The 12697-nt window shown below is 44.9% G+C and overlaps 1 protein-coding gene across 5 annotated transcripts in view; it reads right to left on the minus strand.

The window, feature by feature from the left end:
- Window positions 1–12697, minus strand: part of LOC120896086 — a 71045-nt gene that overhangs the window by 49793 nt on the left and 8555 nt on the right. For 2 of the 5 annotated variants that reach the window (XM_040299932.1, XM_040299929.1), the window contains exon 1: window positions 5311–5603. The exons of 1 other annotated variant lie outside the window; for it this stretch is intronic. The gene's annotated coding sequence lies outside the window, so the exon portion shown is untranslated. Of the gene's footprint in view, window positions 1–5310; window positions 5638–12697 lie in introns of those variants that run through there. 2 more of the 5 variants (XM_040299931.1, XM_040299933.1) reach the window with 2 other exon arrangements.

Consider the following 12697-nt stretch of genomic DNA (forward strand, 5'->3'; position numbering starts at 1 on the left):
GGATGCTACACAGTCATAAACTGCTGCACCGCGGCTATAGCTGCCATGCCAGGGTTGACGTGAAGCAGAAGAGACTAAAAAACTAAACACACTGATAGAAGAAGAAAAAAAAACCAGACCCAAAAATGAACCAAAAAACAACAAGACGCTAATTCATAATGGGTTTTCCGCCCCGGGACCTATTAGAATATCTCAACAGAACAATTTCCATTTCCCCATTAAGAGACCGCGGGAACAGCTCCCCTCCGCCCATCGACAGACTCTTCTCCAGCATTTAGCATCCATGTGTTTCTCATTTGCGGAGTCATCGTTTTCCCGATCGGTGGAAAATATTCGAACAAGTGACACAATCCCGGCACCTGTCCGCCTGTGTGACCCGAAGATCAACAAAGCGCAATGATGTAGCGTTCGTAATAAATCGCTCATCGGTTTTGTAGCTGCCAGTGGTGCGTATGTTTGGAAGATGTCGTTTTTTTCTCTGCTCTTTTACGCAGCATTGATGTTTTGCGGTGGGGGGTTTTAATATTTTTTTGATTTACTGTGAGGGAAATATACAACCCGGAACGGAATGGCCAGTGTCGTTGGAATTGAAATGTATCGGTTCATTAACTGCAACGGAGGAATACAATGGTTGACATTCTCTGAATTTTAATTCAAGAAAAACATCGTAAAATATGATTTACGCGTTCAGATAGCGATAGGGGGCTGTTAGGGCGAATGTTAAGCATAGATTTAAATGCTTTTTAACTAGTTTACTTGCGGATGCCATTAATTCAACTAAATGAGTAATGTCACACTATACTATTATTAAAATAGTCCACACCATCTGTAAAGTAGTTTCCTAAACGTCTTCTAACGTCCTGTTGCTTCTTGCAGTCGATCCACAACCCTGTAGCGATCAGTACATATAACATCATTTTGTACAGAACACGCTGCAAACAAATCTTCCCAGCAGTTGCTCACATCAATGGCAATATTATTATTTTTTGTTTTTCCACTGTCTCGCCAGTTTGTCGTGTGGATGGTGCTGGTGATGATGCGCTGGAGAACCAGACGCGCTTCCAAGCCGGTTCTCGCAGGCCGCAGGAAACCACCGAGAACATCTACAACGAATGCATTTGAAGCACACACGTACAACACATCATCCGTCCCCATGCGACCCTCTTTTTTCGGAAGAATCGAACGTGTACACAGAGGGGGCCTGAAGGATGTTCTAGATCGTTACTCACAGCTCTGTCGTACAAAGTTTCGGCTCTCTTGTTCTGTCCGGTGTGTCCCCAGAATCTCACTCAGCCTCAGCTCTCTCGTTTTGCACTATCGCTCCAAAAATAATCAGACGTCAGACTCGCCAACGGCAAACACGCAGCATCCTCTCATTCTCTTGCGTTCTTTCGATCGGCTTGTTGCATGTTGTAGCGTGTGCCGCCAGCATCATCAGAAGCTGTCTTTCCCGCGGGACCCACACGCACGCACGCAGGAACTGTCAAACCGGGCGTTGGATGCGGACTCCGGTGGGAAGTTCCGTTCCGGTTGCTACAAATCGGTACACGCGGGGACAACCCACGGTTAACAGAGAGTTATCGCGAGAGTCGCGAGTTCGAACTCAACGCGTCGCGCCGGGAGTGTGAATCGTTGTGTCAGCGTGGCTGCATCTCGTCCCTCTAATTACAGGTCGGAAGAGGTTAAAGTGTCAAATTTGGGAAGATGCAAATTGTGCCGTGTCATTGCGCCGTGTTTCGGGGAGCAATTGGAGTAGAGTGATTGAGTACGTGTGTGTTCGAAACGTTTGATGGCATTGCCATACTCAGTGCATTGTGTAGAATTGTGCCATGTGACCATAGTGCTGTGTACTACCAGTAGGAGCCAACGCCTTGCTGATGACTGGGAGTAGTGAGCATGCGGTAAACTAATCAAAATGTGCATGTGAGACACTCGCGTAAAGTGAACCTCCACCGGCAATTCCCATTACGGTACCGATCGATAATTGCTGATGGACTCATGTTCACGAGCGCCGTTTTACAAATAGTGCACCGTCAATAAGTAGGAAAAAGCGTACGCTGTTTTTTTCACGTTGTCTTCGCACGGCAGATGCATCTTTACCCCTTCCCTGCACATGCTGCTGGGGCTGGGAAGAAAAATGACAGCACCATATAAACGGTACCGTCGGGCAGCATGGAAGAACAACTCATCGTTCCGTGCCCTATTGCGCATGCCGACCAAATCTGGAAATGTCAAATTCTTGTATTTACCATGAAGCGCACACCGAAGTACGAAAAGCTTTGTACTGCGAACCACAAGACAACACAAGAAGGGTACGTTACCGTGTATACAGTGGTGGAAGGATGATGTAAGCGGGCTGCACTTTGGAGGCGCCTTCTTGCAAGACGCTTATATTTTATGGGCCAATTGTTATTGTGCAGAAATTTGATTCCACCATCGAGCATCGTATAAGCGCGGTTGTGTGCCCTCTCTGCATATCTTACGGCTGTGACAAGCCGGTGGACTGTCACCGACAGGGCAAGGGCTTGGTCCGTGACGACTAGAGCTACAGCAGCGGAACGGGGGTTGACACTCACAACGGTGGTAGTCCCACGGGTTCCCCGGTTTAGAATTCAATTTGTTGGATGGGTGACGCTGAAAAACCAATCATCTTTTGTTTCGAGCAAAACGGCAAAACGAAGGCAAATGACACATATATGGGGAGGAGAATTTTTCTGTGTGCTTGCTATATCGCACTTAGCTGCATATTTATTCTACTGATGGTGCTTTGTTGCTTTGTTTCTAAACATGCTTATGCACTTACATAGCATAAGGATGTTAAATATATTCCCTTGAATGCTTCGTCTGTATGTTAACAGCGAAACAAACCTCATAAGCCGAATAAACCAACTACACGATGCTCCAAAGTGTTATTTAGGATTGCGGAAACACTTCAATTCTCGGATGGAGCTCGTGAGCACTAGAAAATGGATCACCAGTAGATAGCAAAGATGTTCCAATGGGAAGATCTCGGAACTGAAACGCAAATCTACGATCTCACGTTCACACCAAACGGATGTCGTCATCCAGTGTGCTTCCTCAGCCATTTCAGGGTGGTCCACTGGGTCTTCCGGGATGAATTAAGGGCATTGGATATGTTTTTCGATTCCCAAGGGAACTTGCTGATGAAAGAGCAACATTGAGGAAAGGTAAGGAACTTTTGAAATTAAAGAGCTCAAAGGAACACGATCGCAGCGGGATTGAGTTTGAAGGTGACGCATTTTCGTTACTCCTTGGACCACTGGTAAGTCCTATAAGATACACGAAATATCGCACAAACAATTTGTGATTGCTTTGGCGTGTGGCTTTGTGACATTCATGAGGAATTGAAATTATTACCACCAACCAATTCATCGCCAGCAACACAAGAAGCTCGTTTAACAAATTTGCACCGTCTGGATGGGCAACATTGTTTTCATTCCCTTTTCTCAGAGACACGGAACACCGGAACGTCACGTGACAGGGCGAGGGCATTGTGTAGAGTGTCATAAAACCGAAGGGTTTATGGAAACGCCTACATCACTTAACGTCACCCCGTGGCCCCCGGGAGGGTTTGACCGGCTGTCGGAGAACTTAATCCTCACAACTCGTCTTGGGCGATGCATGAGTTCTTCGCACAGTTACTGCAACCACTGTGTGCAGTTGTTAGTGCGACGAAACCAAGCGACAGACGGTGGACATTCTGACTCGTAACGCCTCGGGATTATGATCAAACTCATACAGCGATTTGTAACACGCAATCTCCGCATACTTGCGGCGCTTGTCGTCTTCTTCTTCGTACGAACGGAGCGCCAAAGACTGGTCGGCCAGTCAATTGGCAGAAATGGCTCTGTTCCGCTGGCACTCCCCACACCCAGCACAAGACGCCAGGCAGCGAAAGGAAGGAAGCAAAGCACACGCAGCCACAAAATCGTTACAAATTTGAATCCCGTCACGGATCGATTAGCGCTCAACGAAGCGTTGCGCCGCAGCACGGTTGCCGGGTAGTGGATTGTGTTGCTGTGCTGTGGCTGCTGATCTTGCAAAAGGCAGGCGCCTGCAGCTCCGGCAATCCACCACCGATCAGATCGCTCGCCTCCAGCCCCTGGCTCTTTCTCTCCGACTCAACATTCGGGGGGGACGCTCTCGGTTACGCTCCCCCGTCCAGTGAAGCAATTGGTGCAATTTACAATTTATCATCCTAACTGGCAAACCGTCAATGTTGATTTTCCCTTACAAACAACACATGCACACAAACACGTATCCCAATTGAATGCATGCCAAACACAACCGGATGATCTCTCAGTCTGGAACTGGTCGGACCGAGGGTAGGAGAACAAATTTATTGTAGTTTGGATTTTTTGAAAACAGATTTGACCATAACCATAACTTGCTGCTACCCTGTTGTCGCCGCCCAAGGAATCGCTACGATGGCGGATGTTGTACAAAGGGTGGCAATGGGGTTGGGGGGAGGGAAGTCTTACGCAACGATCCTATTGTTTTTATGTTTTATCCCTCCCTTCATCATCACACCTACGATTGGACTCAATTTGTGCTACTTGCCGCCCAGTTTTTTTTTCTAATCGCAACCGTCCCTTGCAGGTCACTGTGATGATGATCGTGCACACTGCGCATGATGTGAGCGCGATGTAACCGCACGGTGCAGCGATCTTCACTGCATTTGCATATTTATTCCCCTATGACCCGCCGGTAGTTAACATCGATCGTGGCGTGGCTTTGCCGCTTCTCTGCCGCCGTTTGCACGACACGTGCTTACAATCAGCGTAAAACCCACCTTTTCTTGGGCCGTTCCGGCGAGGTTGTTTTAATAAAAATTGCTTTCAATAAGCAGTGTCTTGGTTGGTGGGATGGTAACGCTGCGTAGCAAAGTCGTATAGTGGCTGAAAAGATTGACTATAAATGTAATGAAATGGGAGATGTTTCAACTGTGAGCAATGAAGTTACGATCGATATGTAATCGTGGTATAATTTCGACATGTATGAGCTGATGGATATTGCGCCATCCTCAAGTTAATCAAACTTAGAGTTTAGTAAATACATGTCGTGAAACAAGACATCAATATTTTCATTCGCGGATATTAGGGATGACGTATAACGTTTAGAAAATCTTCAAAACATTTTTTCATAGTTCATCTAATATGGTAAAGAAAGATTTGTGAGGAATTGAATGAATTTTGGAGAATATTTTTAAACAACATTTGTTCAACTAATTTAAAGAGGAAAAATTTCAAATTTTTTTATTGGTCACAGCTGTCAAAAAAGTATTCTCACCCGGATAAGCTACATGAAATAACACTCGTTGTAATAATTTGCCATCTAAGGTTCTGCTAGATCTTCATACTAATTCTTCCAGCTGAATCAACAAACAACGTCATAACTGCGATCGCAGACACGCACAACATTTCACGTCTGAGAACCTCTTCAAGAACGTTGAAGATTAAATCTGCTTTAACAGATGAATGTAGCTTCAAAAACTGTCTAATTATCTTCATTAAAATATAAATTGGTCGGCCCACTTACTGGCACGTTACTGGCACCGTTCGATCACACTTCCATGGTTGGCATTCACAGCACCAGACACTGCAAACACTGTTCCATTTCATTACCACCGAACAATCGGCCGCGTGTGTTTGAATGTGAAGTCACTAGTTGTTTTATTTCGTCGTTTCTAATTTTCATTTTTGTTCAACATCCGTTCCGTTACAAACATTTTTGTGCTGCGTACCTTGAAGCAAACAAACTAAACACTTTCGTTTCGATCACCGATCGCGTCTCCGTCCCCGAAAGCGATGACGGCGTGTGACGGGGTTTTAAGCAAATATACGTCACAAAGCTGGCAGCCAACGATGAAAATGGGAACTCTCTGCTCCACCCGTACAATATTGGTCCGTGGCCGTGAAGCCGTCCCCGTGTGCCCGTGACAGTCAGTGTACGCATTATCGAGAGTGCTCAATTTCACATCGACACACTCGATCGGTGTATGGACGCGGGGGGTTCGCATTTTGGGCTTCCTGCTTTTACGGCACATGGCACACTAAGATGACATGTCGGGGTTTTATTTTAACATCGAGACAAACCTCACTGCTCACTTCTGTGCCAAAGCGGGCCGCGTAGCAGTGTCAACGACACACGGTGGTGGAGCAAACAAAACAATTGTGTTTTCTTTCCCTGCTCGTTGGCTTTGACCCGCCTCGCACCTTGCCCTACGAGGTTTGTTTTTTGGGTAACTAATTTGTATGACATTCATGGTCACAGAGGCGGTGGGTTGGCGGAATAAATCAAACTTACCTCCCCGTCCACCCAAATCGATCGAGACGTTCCGATCGTCTCCGCACTTTCGCTTCGCCGACAATGATCACACATTAATATTCACCCAGTCGCGCTGGAGTCAAAACTAAACCATCACACCCCACGGACAGTACGCTGACTGTTTAGTTGTTCCGGGAACGGGTCGGTTTCCCCCCATTTCGATGGAGGAACAGGAGGGAAGGACGTGTAATTTGCATCCCATTGCACCCGCGGGAGACGCACCGCGTCCATTTGGCGGCCGACGAGCGGAATTTGTCGCTGCAATTAAATGTCAAGTGACATAGTTTGTTTCTTTCCTCTGGTTGTATGTGTCGTCTGTTGTTTTACAATTTCTTTTTCCTCGCTCCTCTCTTTATGGTTGGTTTGCTACACCAATCAGTAAGGTTGTGGTGACACGGTGGCCCAGTGCCGGTGGGGACATGTGATCGGTACCACACCCTACCCATAAATCAAGCTCCCATTAATTGCCAGTAAAACACGCCCGTTGGTTGGGGCGGAAGGTGGCGGTAAAGTGAGGCCGCAGCGGTCCATTTTGGGCACGATTAGCTCGATCATGATTTATGTTGGGCGCGCGCACGCGTTCCTTGAGCGAGGATATTTGGGATGAGAGAATTCCGTGAAATGTAGATACAGGCGCTTTCCACTTTCATGCAAGGTTTTTGTATTTGGTACTGTCATTCGATTGCTTTGGAAATTTAATTTTCGATGAAATTTGATGTTACTTTTTTATTGGATTTCTTGCACTGTAACTTAGAGCACAATATCATAGCTTAGAGCACAATATCATATCTAAATTTTTGATTTCGGAAGTATAAATATATTTATTACAAAATTAAATAAATTAAATAAAAAGCATACCATACATTTTTGAGGGGCAGAACAGGCAATCCAGCTTTTCCCATATGAGGCATAATACTCAAATGGCCTTGAAGAAGTGTTGACGCATTACGTACACACAAAGAACGGTTCTTCCATTTGCGCTTCCCCGTCCTAACTAATTGATGCATGTATTAAAAGAACATGATTTTCTACCTCTTACATGTCAAAATTAGTTCACCAAACATGAGCTTGTAAAGCCAATTGCAACACGATAGCAATGTCTGCAATGCAGCACTTTCTGGCATTAATAAATACGGAACATGCTTTCTTCCATGCACCGGTTGCGTTTCATTCAGTTTTAAAGATTCATAAACAGAGCGCTCCCTATTTATAGCCAGAATTCCATGCTTGTCAACATAAGGTTACATGCGCTACTATCCAAACAGAAGCCACGCTTCTCCAGTTTCGCATCATCCTGCTGCTCAGCTCAGACGATCCACATTAGCATAGTGATTCCACGCACAGCCCGAGCTAAATATGGACTCACAGAAGCATAAAAATATGACATGATACATCGATGACTTCACCTTAGCATTAGAGCAAACATGAGCTGCGACAGGAAACATGAGAGCAGAATGAAGGGAGACATTGAAAAATAACACTACAATGGCATACACTTCTGTACCATCGTTAATCGAACCATTTCAGCTCCAGGGTTGCTCCGTTAGATCGCTCTCCAATTGTCTTTTGGGGGGAACTGTTATCCCATCCAGTGAGTTTGCCTCGCTGCGGTTGAGGAGCCGCCAGTGTTGGTTGATCATATTCTTAGTATGTGTAAAGAATTACCCGCTTTTATAGTATTACTGCACTACCTTTCTTACCTTTCTTTGACACTTTGCATTGTAGCACCATTTTCTGTGCTCGCCGCGTTCCTGCGACTTCTATCTCCGCAAAATGTAGAACGGGAAATCAAAAGTGCACGCTAGCGCGTTGCAAGCATAATTCCGAAATGTCACGTTCCACTGACGCGGTCTGCCTCGGTAGCATTGGGTTGCAGTTAATGTGCATTTTCTCTCTTTCTCTCTCTCTCTCTCTCTCTCTCTCTCTCTCTCTCTCTCTCTCTCTCTCTCGTTTTCTGTCTGTGTGTCGGTCCATCTCTATCTGGCCTCTGGGGAGGATTATCAGAGCTGTGGGGTGGTAGATTAAAGAGAAAAAACCATCCCCTAGTAATGGGAGGCACGGCTGTGCTACGGGAAGTTGAAGCAAGGGTGCACAGAAAATAAAAGAACGACCGCAAATATGGGTGAACTGGTACGGACAAGAAAAAAAAAGAACACAAAACAAAACAACAAAACCATGGATGATCCCACTACATACAACGGTACGGTTGCATTCTTCTCGTTGTGATCTAGTTTGTTTATGCCTGCTCCCTCCCGGGTGTGCATCGCCCAAAAGGTTGCAGCGCCATAACGGGGTCATCGTTCCAGGGTAAGGCACACCACCCCCTTGAATAAATGTAACGGAATTGAACGTTAATAGGTTAAGCTGATTGTTATTTTTTAATCCAGTGAGAGTTTTCTATTTTCTGGTAGATTAAAAAGTTCTAAGTATTGCATAACAATGTTCAGAATTGTTCCATTTTAACCTATTCTATTACAATCTGTTCCATTGTTTAAGTTGATTTCATTTGTCTATACCTAATCTTCATTTGATTCTGTTGATCCCTGTTTAACTAATGTTATGTTTCTTTCCGCTTTACAGATTGCAGCTGTTAGAGGACTCTGTGCATGACTTCCTCAATTACTTCGCTGTACACAAGAGAGCGTCATATGATCTGGATGTTATCATTGTGGTTTACTTCACATTCGCGAATCGACCGTTGATCGCTTCACAATAAATTATATTATTGTCTATAAATTATAATTGTACACTATCGATACAGTTTTTGGTGATTTTGGTGAAGTTTTTGGTGATTTTTCAACATCTACGACATTGTGATTTTGCGATTGAAATTCAAATTAAAGTTGTGTTTTACGAAATGTTTATTTTAGGTTCTAGTCAAAAACACAATGATCGACAAGTGGCTCAAAAGCATGTGTGTGAACCAGTCGAAAGTTAAAATTTTGCATAGATACAGAACAGTGAAAAATAAGTGAAGAAAATATTGTACAAAGAGAACGTGTTGTACTACAACAAACCAGCGGGGGAAAAACCTTTTTGATTGGATACCGTGCAAACAAAAGGTAAGAAAAAATAACTAAAATAAGATCACTGTAAATCATTTACTGTAATTAATCGATTTCGTAACATCGAAATATAGCTAGGCCACAAAAAATACATCCATACGTATTGCAAACCTGTTGCAAAGTGTCACAGAAAAGAATATTATTTGCTGCATAATAGAGTTTTGCCATAGAAATACTGCAAAACGAACCGATCTCCAAAAAAAAGCTCTACGACTTAACCTTATCGTTTACTTCTCAATTTTTCCTTCACTGCATATAACATATCATGTGTCTGTTCACCTTTTGAACCTACGAGTAACAAAACCAACCATACCAACAAAAAAAAAAAAGCGAAATCCTTACGGACATTCGAAATGTGTTAAATCATCATCCAGATGATCCGCGTCCCCGTCGCTAATGGAGCTGGTGGGTCGTAAAAGTTTTTTGGCGTTCGGTACACCTTTCCCATTCGAACGCGCGGCCAGGCACCGGACATCCTGCTGTGCGATCGCTACCTTTTTGCACGACTGTGGAATTTCGATGATTATTTATGATTTTTCGATGCTTATTTGTACGCTGCCAGCTCGATATCTCGGCCTCGGACTGCTCTGGTGTATACTGGTGCTTTCTTTCTTTCCACACGCTCCGCCACGAGAGGTCGAGAGGATATGTTGACGTTGACTTTTGCTCTTATTTAAATCCTTTCGTTTGTAGCGGTCGAAATGTGTTTACAATCGGCCGACGGGCAAGGAGTGGGAATATTATAATAACAACAATCACACAGTCCAGAGAAATCGTGATGTGATGAGGGGCAATAAAATATATGAAAAAAGTCATTAAAGCAAAAAGTTGTGCGATGTTTTTCTTTTTTTCTTTTGGGTAGACGATTCAATCGTGAACTGTTTGTAAGACTCTCGTGAAAAAGGGAACTTCAAACTTGTTCGAATAACAATCAATAATGATAGAAGAGCTAAAGTAAACATTATCCATTCATTAAAGTCCACTATTGCTTGCTAGTTTAATTGCCTGAATTGCAGTTGAAAAATATGAGAAAAATGATTTTGTTTTGAAAATGTAATGATGTATTTTGGTTTTGCTTTGAAATCTTTATATCTTTTATGTTTACCAAAACAAATGTATGACTTCCTGGGCTTAATGCAATCATTCATAAAAATACATCATTAAATAAAGAAAGGCAAACGCATTCGCTGGGTTTGCTCGCATTCAATTCGTCACACCGTTCCCTTATATTCCTGGTCCGGTCATTTACTCAACACGATACCCCATCTGTGGTTGGCCGTTACGTTATGCTTTCAAATGCACATACCATTGCGGTGCGAAAGGACACGGATTGAATTATCTTAGAATGAACAGACAGATTCGTCCGTTACGCTCAAAACGACACATTTCCTGTCACTGCGCACCCAACTGATACGGCTGCCCACTGGAGCAAAGGCACTGAAGCTTGCGGGGACTGGTACGCGCGCCCTACAGTACAAGGTGCTCCGCTTTTTGGGTTTCGCTCAAAAGGATTTGGACGCAACTATACACCACGCCGGCCGTCCGGAGCAACCGGACACTCAATTAAACAGACGTACGTAGACGCAACGGGTTCGCAACAGCATTCGTTTTGCGAAAACTGCCAAACGTCATCTTTACGTAATCTCGCAAATGAGAGAAAGTCGCCCGGCCCCCACAGACTGGCGCGCGCCTCCTGCTCGGACGTTTCGCACCTCGCGACATCACCCTGCAAACGATCGGGATCAACCGCAGCCCACCAAGATGAATAAATTCCATCCCAAAGTGTACTTACCGGGCACCACCCTGGCGAGACAAGAGAGGAGAATGTGGGGAGCGATCGACCTGTTCCTGCTGGATCTCCAGCGTGCTGTGCTCGAGTAACAAACGTGGATATGTATTAAACTGGATCCCAGCACCGCTGGTCGCTGCAAATCTGCAATCTCATCCAAACGATCTAGGGACAGTCGTACGTTTTTTTTTGCACTGCCCAAACGAGTTTAAATAAAAAAGGAAGAGAAGAGGGACACGTTTTCGGTCGGCACCAATGACATCCATTTATCAAAATATTTACGATCGGTGTGTACGAGAGTGCGCGCGCGCGCGCGATCATTCGCCGTATCTAATGCGCAAGCACACACACACACACCTCATCTGACGGTCCGGCCAGACTTGGGAGTTACCTCGGACGGCTGTTTGAGATTTGTTAAACGATCGAGCTCTCCAAATCGTCGCACCGGGTCGACATTAGAGCGGCCAGGGCGGAATGTGCCCACGCACGCTGTGAATGTGAATGAATAAAAGCTTGGCCGGGTGGGATGGCCAACTGAGTGGAAGTTGGAAAGAGAAAACGGACCTAGCACCACCAGAAGGGATAGCAACAAAACAAAACAAACGGAGAGCTTTTGCATCGGACAGAGCCGCGAAAGAAAATCGCATCGAAATGCGCGATGAGATAACGGATCGGAAGAATTGATTTTGGACATGTCACTCGCGGGAGGAAGGAGAACCAAGGGACCGGTGCTGAACCCTGTGACAGGGGTTTGAAAGCGAAAGTCGCCTCGTTCTCCTCAACTGGTCCACTCCCGCAAGATCTCGCCGGGATCTGCGGGCGCAAAGTGCGACGATGACGCAGCCCGACGTCGGGATGGGAAACTGGTGAAAATAAACAAGCACCGGCACAGAACTGACCCATGCGCGGGTCGACATCCGATGTCGTGATCTGTAGAAATTAAGCGACAGGGCGAAGGATTTATATCCCGTGCAGCGCTGGAGGTGTCCTTTTCTCTTTGGCGTGTGAGCGAAACGTGCTGAAGGAGCACTGCTAGGAGAGGTAGGAGCAAAAAGAAGGAGGAGGTGGAGGAGAGAGAGAGGTCGTAGCCTGGAACGCAGAAATGATTTCAACTTTCGTTCGATTTGGCAAGTGACTGCATTCCAACACTGCTTGACAAGAGGACAGTTGGTCATTTTGAAATGCAATAATTGAATTTTGCATTTTGATTTGATGTGTTACATTGATAACTCATGATCAAACTAACGCTATGATATTAAATGCAGATGATTTTAAAACTAATGATTGTACAATAATTCACGACAATGATGAACATGATGTTCTAGTGCGTCAAAAGCCAATTTTGATCCCACATTTTTATTGCGTACAAAATTAACGTTTGATCATCAGGAAATCACTAAATGGAGCTGCCATTCGATAGAATATTTTCCAACAATTATACCTTTTTTTGTGCCACACTGTTCTCACACAGAGACACTAACTGCGCTCCCGTCAT

The sequence above is a fragment of the Anopheles arabiensis genome, chromosome 2 (assembly GCF_016920715.1).
Source record: "Anopheles arabiensis isolate DONGOLA chromosome 2, AaraD3, whole genome shotgun sequence".
NCBI classification, from domain to species: Eukaryota; Metazoa; Arthropoda; class Insecta; order Diptera; family Culicidae; genus Anopheles; species Anopheles arabiensis.